The sequence below is a fragment of the Notothenia coriiceps genome, unplaced genomic scaffold, assembly GCF_000735185.1.
Source record: "Notothenia coriiceps isolate Sejong01 unplaced genomic scaffold, NC01 NC01_scaffold00037246, whole genome shotgun sequence".
Classification (NCBI taxonomy): Eukaryota; Metazoa; Chordata; class Actinopteri; order Perciformes; family Nototheniidae; genus Notothenia; species Notothenia coriiceps.
In genome coordinates this window covers 25,007,393-25,018,342 of record NW_011369947.1, presented here as the reverse complement: position 1 = coordinate 25,018,342, position 10,950 = coordinate 25,007,393, and the positions used below count along the sequence as shown (strand labels likewise).

At 41.7% G+C, this 10,950-nt stretch overlaps 1 long non-coding RNA gene across 1 annotated transcript; it reads right to left on the bottom strand.

The window, feature by feature from the left end:
* Window positions 1-588: 588 nt before the first annotated feature.
* LOC104966158 (uncharacterized) lies at window positions 589-9,662 on the bottom strand. Its single transcript, XR_800630.1, has 2 exons — window positions 9,574-9,662; window positions 589-6,542 (listed from the first exon to the last, which is right to left on the bottom strand). It is a non-coding gene; the product is annotated as an uncharacterized lncRNA (long non-coding RNA).
* Window positions 9,663-10,950: the final 1,288 nt, after the last annotated feature.

Genomic DNA, 10,950 nt, shown 5'->3' with positions numbered 1-10,950 from the left:
TACTCGGCATCTCATCTCGGGTGCAAGGTCATCAATGTTTGGGCTCAGGCTCTGAGCTGAGGAAATCCTCAGGATTGAGTGAAGGTGTGCGTGCAATATACCGGTGGGCCAGATCTAATAGTAATTTTAAATTATCCTGCGGGCCAAAATTAAATCTACCACAGGCCTGATTTGGCCCCCGAGCCTTGAGTTTGACACATGTGTTCTAGACAGTTTCCTAAGAGTGCTGCATTACATATAAAAAACACCTTTGTGATGCAGCTATTTGACCTTTTTATGTCTTTATTCTATGTTAAATCACAAGGGAAAAATACATCTGGGGAAATTAAAATATACCCTTCCCCTGCTGTGACCCTCTCTCGATTCTAATCAGTTTCATACTGTCCCTAAATAACAAAGAACAGTTCAATATTTTTTCCCCCACAATTTCCAGCCAACTGACTTGAAAACACAGATGTATCGTGTACCTGTTAATCAAACCGACAGATATAAACTTCAAACAGGATATTTGATATTTAGGTCTCAAATTGCAATCATTGAAAATCAAATATAATAAAACAAATGCAAGAAAGAGCCATCACATGAAAGTCGTTTTTGTAGCATAGCTCATTTTATTGTTTAAACAGTTTTGCATAGGAAATATATCCACTTCCAGTAATTGACTGCAGTAAAAACAGCTGCTAGCAGTATAGGCTGGATATAACAGTAACAATCACAAAAAGTTTAGCCTTTATTTACACTGATTTTAATCTTGTGGCAATTTTAGCCCCTGCACCAAATGTAACCAGCTTGAAGGCATTGCCTAATGCTCGGCGTTTCTAAAATCAATAAAAGAAGGGATATCAAGGCCTTCGCTATACAGTTCACAATGGACACCTGTGGCTCCTAAACTGTCAATGAAAAGATAAAAAACAAAAAAGGTTTCCAAAAAGTCCTCTAAAACGTACATTCAGATACATACATAGACCTTTGCACACACTTGCAGTGTAACTACGATCACTACTGGAGACTGTTTACATATCGTTTTGTTGGTGTTGTTGTTGTTGTTCGTTATATATAATTCCACCATCAATCACGTGGTCAAAAATGTGTGCGCAGAGGGACTTAAAAGTGCCACAAGACCCCAAAAATAAATCAGCCCTGCAAAGAAAAAAATGGTGACGAGAAAAGACATTATTTGATCTTTTCACTGCTCGTAATAGCACTGACCCCCCCCCCCCCCCGCCGCGCCCCTCCCGGAAAACAAAAGAAAAAAGAAGAAGAATGAACATCTCCTCTCAAATTTTGAACAAGCTTGATGTGGGCATAGTTAATAAATCGCAACAAAAAAACATCAGAAGAAATAAAGAGCCTATTTCTAGATGAGTTTGCCACATTCTGTACTGTGATGGTTGTTTTTCATGTCACATATGAAAGTAAGTCTATCACATTTTACAATTATATACAATAGACACTCGGACAGCTTGAACAGGCACTGCATTGCTATCTTTTTTGTCTTCTTTTGGTGAATGTTACATCCTGTAAAAATGCTGGTTTTTCATGTTTTATAACAACCTGATGCCAAGTGACTAGCAGCTAGCCAACGAATGGAAGGTGTGTATTGCTCGTGTAGGATGAAAATGAAATGTCCTCTGCATGCATACGCCCTCTCAGTCCCTGCAGAGTGTGTGACATTCAGTTAAAAGAAAAGTATACATATTGCATGAGTGCCACAGGTCCTCCTTGCATAAAGATGTCCTGTTTTCTAATACTTTCTGAAATAATGTTGTGAAATCTGCCTTGGATATGGCTCTTTCTGAAGGGATGGTAGACTAATAACAAGTTTCAAGAGCTTTCTAACAGGCTACATCCACACTCTGCGTAGCGATAGAAATACGTGACCATGCCCAAATACATTAGCTTTTAACAGCTGGAAGGTACAGTACCCTATTCTAAAGCACCTGCAGTACAATGTGATGTTGGTTCGTAGTGTTAATGAAGTGTTTTTACATCACATCAGGCATAAACAGCATGCGGAATGTGCAAAATGAGTGCTGCCTAGATGTAGTTACTGATCATAAGAGAGATATTAAAGAGTGTCGTCTGCATACAAACTAACTAAACAGCTCAACATTGGCCTGCCGAATCTGATCTGAGTCCAAATGTAGCACCAATCGTCCCACAACATTTCCTCTGAGAAGAAGCGAAAAAGAAAAAAAAGAAACTATCTGATAGATTCATCGAGGACGTTTGTCACTGCAAGTTTTACCCTGCTTCTCGCTCAAGTTCAGGTGCAATCTGGGGCCTTTTCTACTGGTTCAGTGAAGACACCTCCCAGCTGCTACCGAAACACACTCACACCAACATCTTGTTGGACAAGAATTCACACCCATTTGCAAAAAAATGAGATAAATCACATCAAACTCGCTATGGCCACACTAATCAAAGAACAATAATTCAAATATTCATGAAGTGTTTCCCAAATGTAAATATCTAAGCACTAACCAACCAAGATCAGAAATAATAATATTAATAACAAAAAGCCTTCATTGTTGTCGGTTTTTTTTTATATCTATGGATCTGTATAGAATATTTTCCCCCTATATTTACTATACATACAGGAATACAACACTTTAGATTCTAATAATCTGGAAATCCTGGAGAGTTCTAACTCAAATCCAGCCTCCAAAACAAATACCAAATTCAAAAATGTTCCTAAAATGGAATTGACACATTTTTCCCCAGAATTGAAGATTTACAAATAAGGGCTTAAAGAGGAGAACTCTCGAGAAAGTTTCCAGTGTACAAACTCCTGTCCTATGGCAGGCTTTTTTTTTTTTAATTCAATAGGAAGACCCTCATCTTCTCTCATTGTGTAGTGTCAGAGGCACTCTATCACACAGACACACACACAGACGCACACTAACACTCAAGCTGCCAACGCAGAGTTCAACCACACAGACTACTGCTATCGACGCAATCAGGATATTTACCTTTATGTACAGCCTCCTATTCAAATAAACACCAACAGCACAGTGACCCTGACACATTTTATCACGCACACTCACAGGCAAACACACACACACACACACACACACACACACACACACACACACACACACACACACACACACACACACACACACACACACACTGGGGACAATGCACGTCAGTGGGGTCTCCAATGGCCAAAGGCTGCAAAGCACTTATAGTTTTTCTTCTCAAATAAAAAGAATAAAACAACGAAAAAAGACAGAACAGTGCACATAGAACGGGGTGACTTTTTAAACATTTTCTGCATAAGAAATATGGGTGAAAACGGAGAGATTGAGCTTGACTTGAGGATTATTTTTAAAAACGATTTCTGCTTCTTAGCCCTCTGCTTACGACTGCCGGAGAGCCCCGGTCTGTCCGAGGGGAACGTTTCTTTCACGATTGTAAGGAAAGAGTGCAAAAGGTGTCATAGCAGCATCGGAAACGCTGCTCTCTCTGTGAGAAGAGTTTTTTTTATGATAATGATTGATATAAATAATGCCCTGTATTACGCCTGAGAGTTTAGTTTAAGACTAGGTTTCAAAACACTGTACGGGGGAGAAGAAGATTGCCTATGTGCTAGATAAGTGCTATTCTTTTCTTCTAGTGAATTCTATTTAAGCTTCTACGGGGCCACAGGACACGAAATCAGAAAACACCACGCTTCTGTGCTTCCAATATTTACTTCTACTGGGCTCTCTGCTGGGGAAGTATCTCAGGAATTGACATATGTGCATATCGTATATACATTTATACAAATCTACTACTTATAAAATACTTTCTAAAGGCTTGCTCGAGCCCGTCTGGAACTGATTTGGACAGGTCTCACTAGCAATAGTCGGTGTGTGATTGTTGCGCAGGTCACAGGCCACTTCACTGATGTGTTTAAGGCATCTACTTGGGAATTGCATTCAGGTGACGTCTAGAATAGTACGGCGTAGTACTCGATACAAGCGTGCAACGGTATCCGTCCTCAGTTGCAGCTTTAAGGGATCTGTGAGAGAATGGGATTTGACGCAAAATGATTTCTTAAAATGATTGTCATACTCAAGTCAAGCCGTCTCTCCTGTGAAAAATGAGCTCCTTCAAGGTCACATGCTAGCACCCCAGGTGGAAAGTTAAAAGTAAGAGTCACAGTAGACCAATCAGTGACTTTGCAGCCGTTTAAAGACCAAGGGTGCACTTTTAAAAAAAAGTACTTCTAGAAAAATACCGCCCCTCCCTCTAAAACTTGCGAATTCAAAATACACTGGAACACACCGTCATTCGGTAGGCCTAAATGCTAAAAAAAGAAAAAAAAGATAAAGACCTTGTCATACACTGCATAGAAAGCAGTCCCCACTTTGGTCAATAAAAAAGGAAAAACACCCACAACAACAACAACATCATCAACAACAACAACGACAAACAACGATATCAACAAAATAAATGCATTACAATATTGTCTATCTCCAAACTAGCCTCTAATAATTGACGCATCTATAAGCACTACCTACATAGGCAAAACTTGGTATTGCATAATTTTCATAATTCTGAATTCCACCCTCCACAATAGTAATTGGAAGATGAACAAAATGAGCATTGAAAAATAAGGAAAACAAAAAAATGACAGGTTATTAGAAAAACCACCAAAAATACTGAGAAAAAAAAAAAAAATGCTGGTTGATTACAAACTTTAAAACGGCAACTATACACAGCCTTGATATGCAATGTAACTGTGAAATAGAGTAGTACATGAAGTTAAAAATCAACAATTTCATTCAGAGTACAAAACAATTCTTATCATAAAAATGTTAATTTTTTTCTATAATGATAAATGCAGCAAAAACAAGTGTAGTGATGTCTCTATATTCAAAGGCAAGGCACGTAATGTGGACTATATGTCATCGTGCAAATTAAGAGTACTGGAGAGATTTTCCTTGTATAAATATGTCTGGACTGGAGAGGCAATGGCTGTGAACATGCCGTGCACAATTCTAGATTTCAGGGATTTGCCACCACCTGGATTCATCTTGCAGTTTTAAACCTCTTCCGCTTTAGAGTTCACCTTGCACAAACTGTAGCTTTACACATAAGCCTGCTGTACATTTGCATGAATTGTACATTTCCATGGATTAACACTTTGCATTCCATATATTTTTTTGTAAACATAAGCTTTAGAAGCTGATGGCCAAATGCATACGCTCTTGATCTTATCGTGAACATTTTAAAAAACAATTAAATGCAATTTGTACACACTTTGTGTGTCTCATTACTTATGTTCGCTTATTTTTTCCCCAAAATAAATATAAAATACTTCCCCTATTGATGGGAAGGGCTCAAAAGAAGAGCTGGTTTTGCTCAGCGCTGCACCGGCAGCTCAGTGCTTGCCTTCAACTGCCTTCCACGCTCTATGTTTTTCTCATGTGAGAAGACGGATATGTGAGTGAAATCAAATTCAAATGTTTTCTTAAACATTTTACCCATAAAACCATTTAATATTTATCCCCTTTCCTTTAGAGTCTTAGGGCTGACAGACTGATAGCTTCCCTTCAAAAAATTCCATTGCACTTGCCTCTATCGCGATTTTCCTATTCTCCGTCTTTTTAGATCCTTTTGTAAAGGAGTTGCAAATTCTTTTAATGAGGGGTCCAATCTCAAGCCAAACATTTAGTGTTTTTTTAAAACCGCATCAAGAGTTCTCAACTCTTACCGTAAGTATTCACGTTAATTCTTAAAGTAAGTAGCAGTAAAGAATAAACAAAGTCAACACATTTTTCTGAACAGAGAGTCGTATCACAGTAAACTGAAATCAAACGCAAGAAGAAACTCTGAATTCACAATTTTTTGTTCCTATGGTGTACACAGTGAATCGTTTCACGCGGGGGGGGGCCTCTTTTCAAGAGGTCTGACCGGAGAGCTTAGAGTCTCAGAGCCATCCACCAGGCAGAGGTTGTCGCTGCGCAGACCTCTTCATGTATGTGTGTGTGTAAATCAAGATTTTACTTCCTCCCACAGCACGGAAAAATAGTAGGAATTGCCGCTAAGAGACTAGAGTGTCATGCAATAAAACATTAAGGCATCTATACATCACAGTATTTGAATGGATTGAGAAGTTCTTCCAACACAACGACTGACTGGTGGGTGGAGGTGGAGATGGCGAGGCGGAGGGGACACGGCAGACCTGAAGCTTTTTTTCTTTCCTCCGAAAAAACCCTTCACTTCACGGCCAGTGTCCTTCAAAAGGGGGAGTGGGAGGGGGGCACGGAAGGGGGAGAGATGGGGAGTTAGGGGACGATTGTGCAGCTTCGTGCTGCTTTGCTGGTTTCATCCATGGCTGCGGACACCTGTAGGGCTGGCTGTGCACCACCAGCACCCCCCGGCCATGCATCCACCCTGGGGGGGGGGGGCTTTGTGTTCAGTTCCCTGTCTCAGCGGGGACCAGCGGCTCACCAATGATGTTTATGCTGTAGTTCTGGTGGACATTTGTTGGCAGAATCGGAGTCCCGTTCGATACTTGGAATGGAACTAAGCTCGCCCAGGTACCAGGACTGTGGAGAGAAGACACACAGAGAGAAGGAGAGATTAGTCACATGCCATTAGCTTGTTTCTGCAGCAAAATCAGATTCTTTATTTCAGTTATCCTGAACACTGCTTTGCTGACGACCAGCAGCCATCAGGGTTCAAGTTCTGCTTTTTGTTTCGTTCGGACAAAAAGAGAAATGGCCGCCGCAGCTCATTAATCGAATCTGAGGTGATTCCACTTGATTCCCAGAGCCATGACGCAGGCTCTCCTTTCTGCATTGATGGCGGTGTAGAATGAGGGGGGGAGTGTGTGATGGTGGAGGAGGAGGGGGGTTGAGGGTAAAAAAGTGTGAGAGGGGGGGTCCTACATAAAGCTGTCCCATCCCTATTCATCTCACGCTAATGGCAAAACAACACAGTGATTGTTCCTGGGGAGCAACGGTGCTAACTGAAAACGCGAGCGGGGAACAAACAGCATGTTGTTCCCGTGGGGTGCTGTGCTACGTAGATGTCAGATAATTAGCCCCCCCCCCACTACCACCACCCCCTTCTCCCCTACAGGCCCCCTGTGTGCACTCATCTAACACCCTCTCACATCATCACCGCTAACTCTGAGAATACCTGCGTAGAACACTTTCTACCCGGTTCACCGTGTACTAACTTTCTTCTGATGGAGCGTGGACGCATAGAGACAGATGAAGAAGAGCTGGGAAGGGAGGATGATGGAAGATGTTGAAAAAGTAGACAGGAGGTCATGTTTGGGGAGATGATAACAAGGAGAGGAGTTGTTTGAAAAGGAACAGATAAAGAAAAAATGTGTTTACAGAAGTAGAAGAGGTGTCAAGTCACTGCTCTTCTACTTGAAAAGTGCAAACTCAATTCACCTCTGTGCCTTCAGACTCTTGTATAAAGCTTGACCGAACACAGAGGAGAGAAGATGTATTCAAAATAAAAGCAAACATCTCAAAGTGTGCAAAGAGTTAAAAACAACCTCAAGGCTAATCCTCTCTAAAGTCTTTTCCTCCTCCTCCTCCTACCCAGCCCGTCCTCATGCTATCCTCTCTCTCTTCCCCCCCGCCTCCTTCTCTCTTTCACCCTGCCAAAAATCATCGGACAGGAAAGGGAGGATTACGTTTTTCCTACCTTGCTGAACAAAGAGCGCACAGAGCGCTGCAGCTTTCTCTTCTCCCCGTTCCCTTTCTCTCTCCCTCCTCCCATCTCTCCCTGATGCCCTGTCCTTACGAGACTCCTCTCAGGTAATGGCTTGGATTAAAGGGGGACCACACAGCTACAAAAGCAGACTCACGGGCCTTTGTGCGCACTAAACCGGCAGATCGGTTTTAATCTTGTTAAAATCGATGGCTGTCAGTCTGAATCTGCATCCCATAACCTAAAGCTGCGCTGGGCAGGACTTTGATGTAAAGATTTCCTCTCTACTATCGGGCTAAATCACAGAGTGGGCGGCCGGAGTCCTGCTTTCGCTACTGATTGAGACTTAACTTAAGATTTTACTTAACTTTGAATACAAACATATTCACTTGGTATGGTGCAATCAAATACATTTCAAATGCAGTCTTTTAGTGCCAAATGAAAATAATTTGGGGTATTGTTCCAATTTGTCAAGCATTTCCCTTTCTCTATTAAAAAAAAATAGCCACATTAGCTTAAAATACAACTATTTTTACATATTTTGTGTCTGTATAACGTTGCGTTTCTGCACTCTGACCGCCATCTCTGCATTTCCTTAGGTAACCTTCAAGATGGCCTCCCTGTGCCCTGTCCAAGCACCCAAACCTCACTAATTCTACTCCCTGCAAGCACAGCCCGGGCATACCGCGTGCTTCGTTTAAGGATTAGCTCCCTAAATTAGATTATCTAATGGCATCTTAATGGATTGCTGACCCATTTCCTGCACAATGGCAACATGCGGGTCTGGCAGCGTTTTAATTTGGGGGGATAGAAGTGAAGAGGCTTCGTTTAAAGGGCAGCAGAGATAAAAGAGAAATCCCACTGATTCCATCTGTATGTTGGAATGGTTCTACATTAATAAGAGGGAAAACAACTGGAATAGAATTACCGGGGCATCTTTGTAACAGAATTATCTAAATTCAGTTGGGATCTTTCTGCTCATTACTGTACTCTCACACGGGGAGAAGAGGAGGAGTTAGCTGCTGTGAGTCCTGCTGCAGGGGACATTTTCTCTGCTACCTCACCGGCCTATTAGGAGGCCTGTTGAAGGGGGCTCTGTTTGTGTAAAAGAGTTTGTAACTTCAGCGGGCACACACTATCTGCACACACACACACATGAACTCTCACACCATCTACGCTCGCATTGGAAAAGGGGAAAATACGTAACAGGAAAAGGCTCAGCTCGCTCGCTCCGCCACAGTGAAATGGCTCAGGTTTTTTCCTCCAGAGAGGGAGAGATACAGTGTGGAGGCATGGGGGGGAGATGAAGGGGGAGGGGGTTAGAGGAGACTGTCTGTAGCTTTAGGTTAACGAGAGCAAAGCATGACTTCAGCATAAAGTCAAACAAAGCAAAGCTTGTTAAATGCGGAAAGTAAAACATCCTCACGTGGCTGAAAGCTGACCTGGAATGACTTCTTTTTATTCTACCTGGTTGGACTTCATTTGTTCCAATTAGTTTCATCAAAAGTGTGTGTTATGAAATAAGAACATTTTGTTTTCGTCGGGTGTCCAATAGAGAATCTAACCCTGGATACAATTTGGAATTAATAAAGTTTGACAAATTCACACAAAAACACTTCAAAACATAAATACAAAGATCTATTTTGGGGAAAACTGTCACAAAACAAGACATCGTCCGTGTCACACCACATCTGATGCCTTCTTAAAATTATACAGCCACAAATCAGAAAATGTTGATTTATATGTGAATTCATATGTGACATTGTATAAATCAAATGAATTATATCGCATTATTCATTGCAGTGTGTGTGTGTGTGTGTGTGTGTGTGTGTGTGTGTGTGTGTGTGTGTGTGTGTTTGTGTGGTGCAAGAGAGACAGAGAGACTGCATGAAAGAATGAAAAGGTTACCTTTGCCAAGTAATCCCCAAAGTGTCGTCAGTGGCACTGGGGCCATAATGCCTGCCGTTTTGAGTCACGCTCCAGTCACACTTCCTCAGCTGTCAATTGAAACCTAGCAGTCAGTTCACTTGGCCAAGACAACTTCCACTTCAGATTACACTACAACTTAACACAGATGCATGCAGAAGAGCCTAGGAGCAGCAGAAATACAGAACGACTAACGAAAATGAGTCCTAGCTGTTACTGACAATGGAACATGTGCTGGGTAAAATGACAGTCAAATCAAAAACGCTCGGGATAAAACAGACATAAAGAAAAAAGCATGCAATCACAGTTAGTGGTGACAGCTAACCTGGAAATAAAAGTTAGTTAGTGACAAGTGTGTGGGGATTTCATCTGTGGGTGGGGGGGGGGTGTTTTCTTTAGCCAATGAAGCCATGCCACAGGATGCATGCGGGCTGTGGATAATCACTGCTCCACTGTAAGTGCACTTTCAGATTCAGGAAGGAGTGCGCATGCCCTCAAGCATGCAGACTGTTTTTTTTTCATTAGCTAAATTGTTTTTATTGATTAGGGGTCAACATTACAATGGAGTTAAACAGCACACTCACACACACATTCTCACACACACACACACACACACACACACACACACACACACACACACACACACACACATGCACGCTCACACTACCACCCTCACCCCCACTTTTAAGACATGCCAACCTTACATACAGATTACAAATTACTGCAACAAAAAAGCCACACACAAACTGTGTCTCCTTTGCATGCATTATGCGAGCGCACATGTCGGCAATCCAGCTGAGAGCTATCTCTGCCAATACCCAGCTAACCTTGCCCTGTGGTCAACACATTCATTTAGTAATGCATCGTGGGTAAAACTGCACTGTTAGCACTCTGCGAGTAGTGGCAGACGTTCTGCAGAGGCTCTTAAGAGAGATTTAATCAGAGACGCAGACGCTGAATATTCAGAGCCATTTGCAGCGGTCAAGAAGCACCTGGATGAACATCAGGAGAAGATGATGGCCTCCTACTTACACCGTACTTAAATACACTGATGTGTTTTTGTTATGTGCCTTGATTTCTTATTGAAATCATGCAAAGTATTGGCAAGAAACAGATGATTTTAGGGGTGAGTCTGAAAAGCCTTTCAAGGATGTAGTAATTCGGGCTAGATCTAACACTTTAGAATTAAAGATACATCTGCATTGATTGATGGGTCTATAACACGATTCAATATGAGTCCAAGTTTTTGTTATTGGCCCTGATTTTGTTCTTGTACTAATTTAAAGGAATAGCAAGAACGGGCAATTTCAGGGGTGAATCTTCAAAGCATCTGAAGAATTTTATAACTTTGGCTACAAA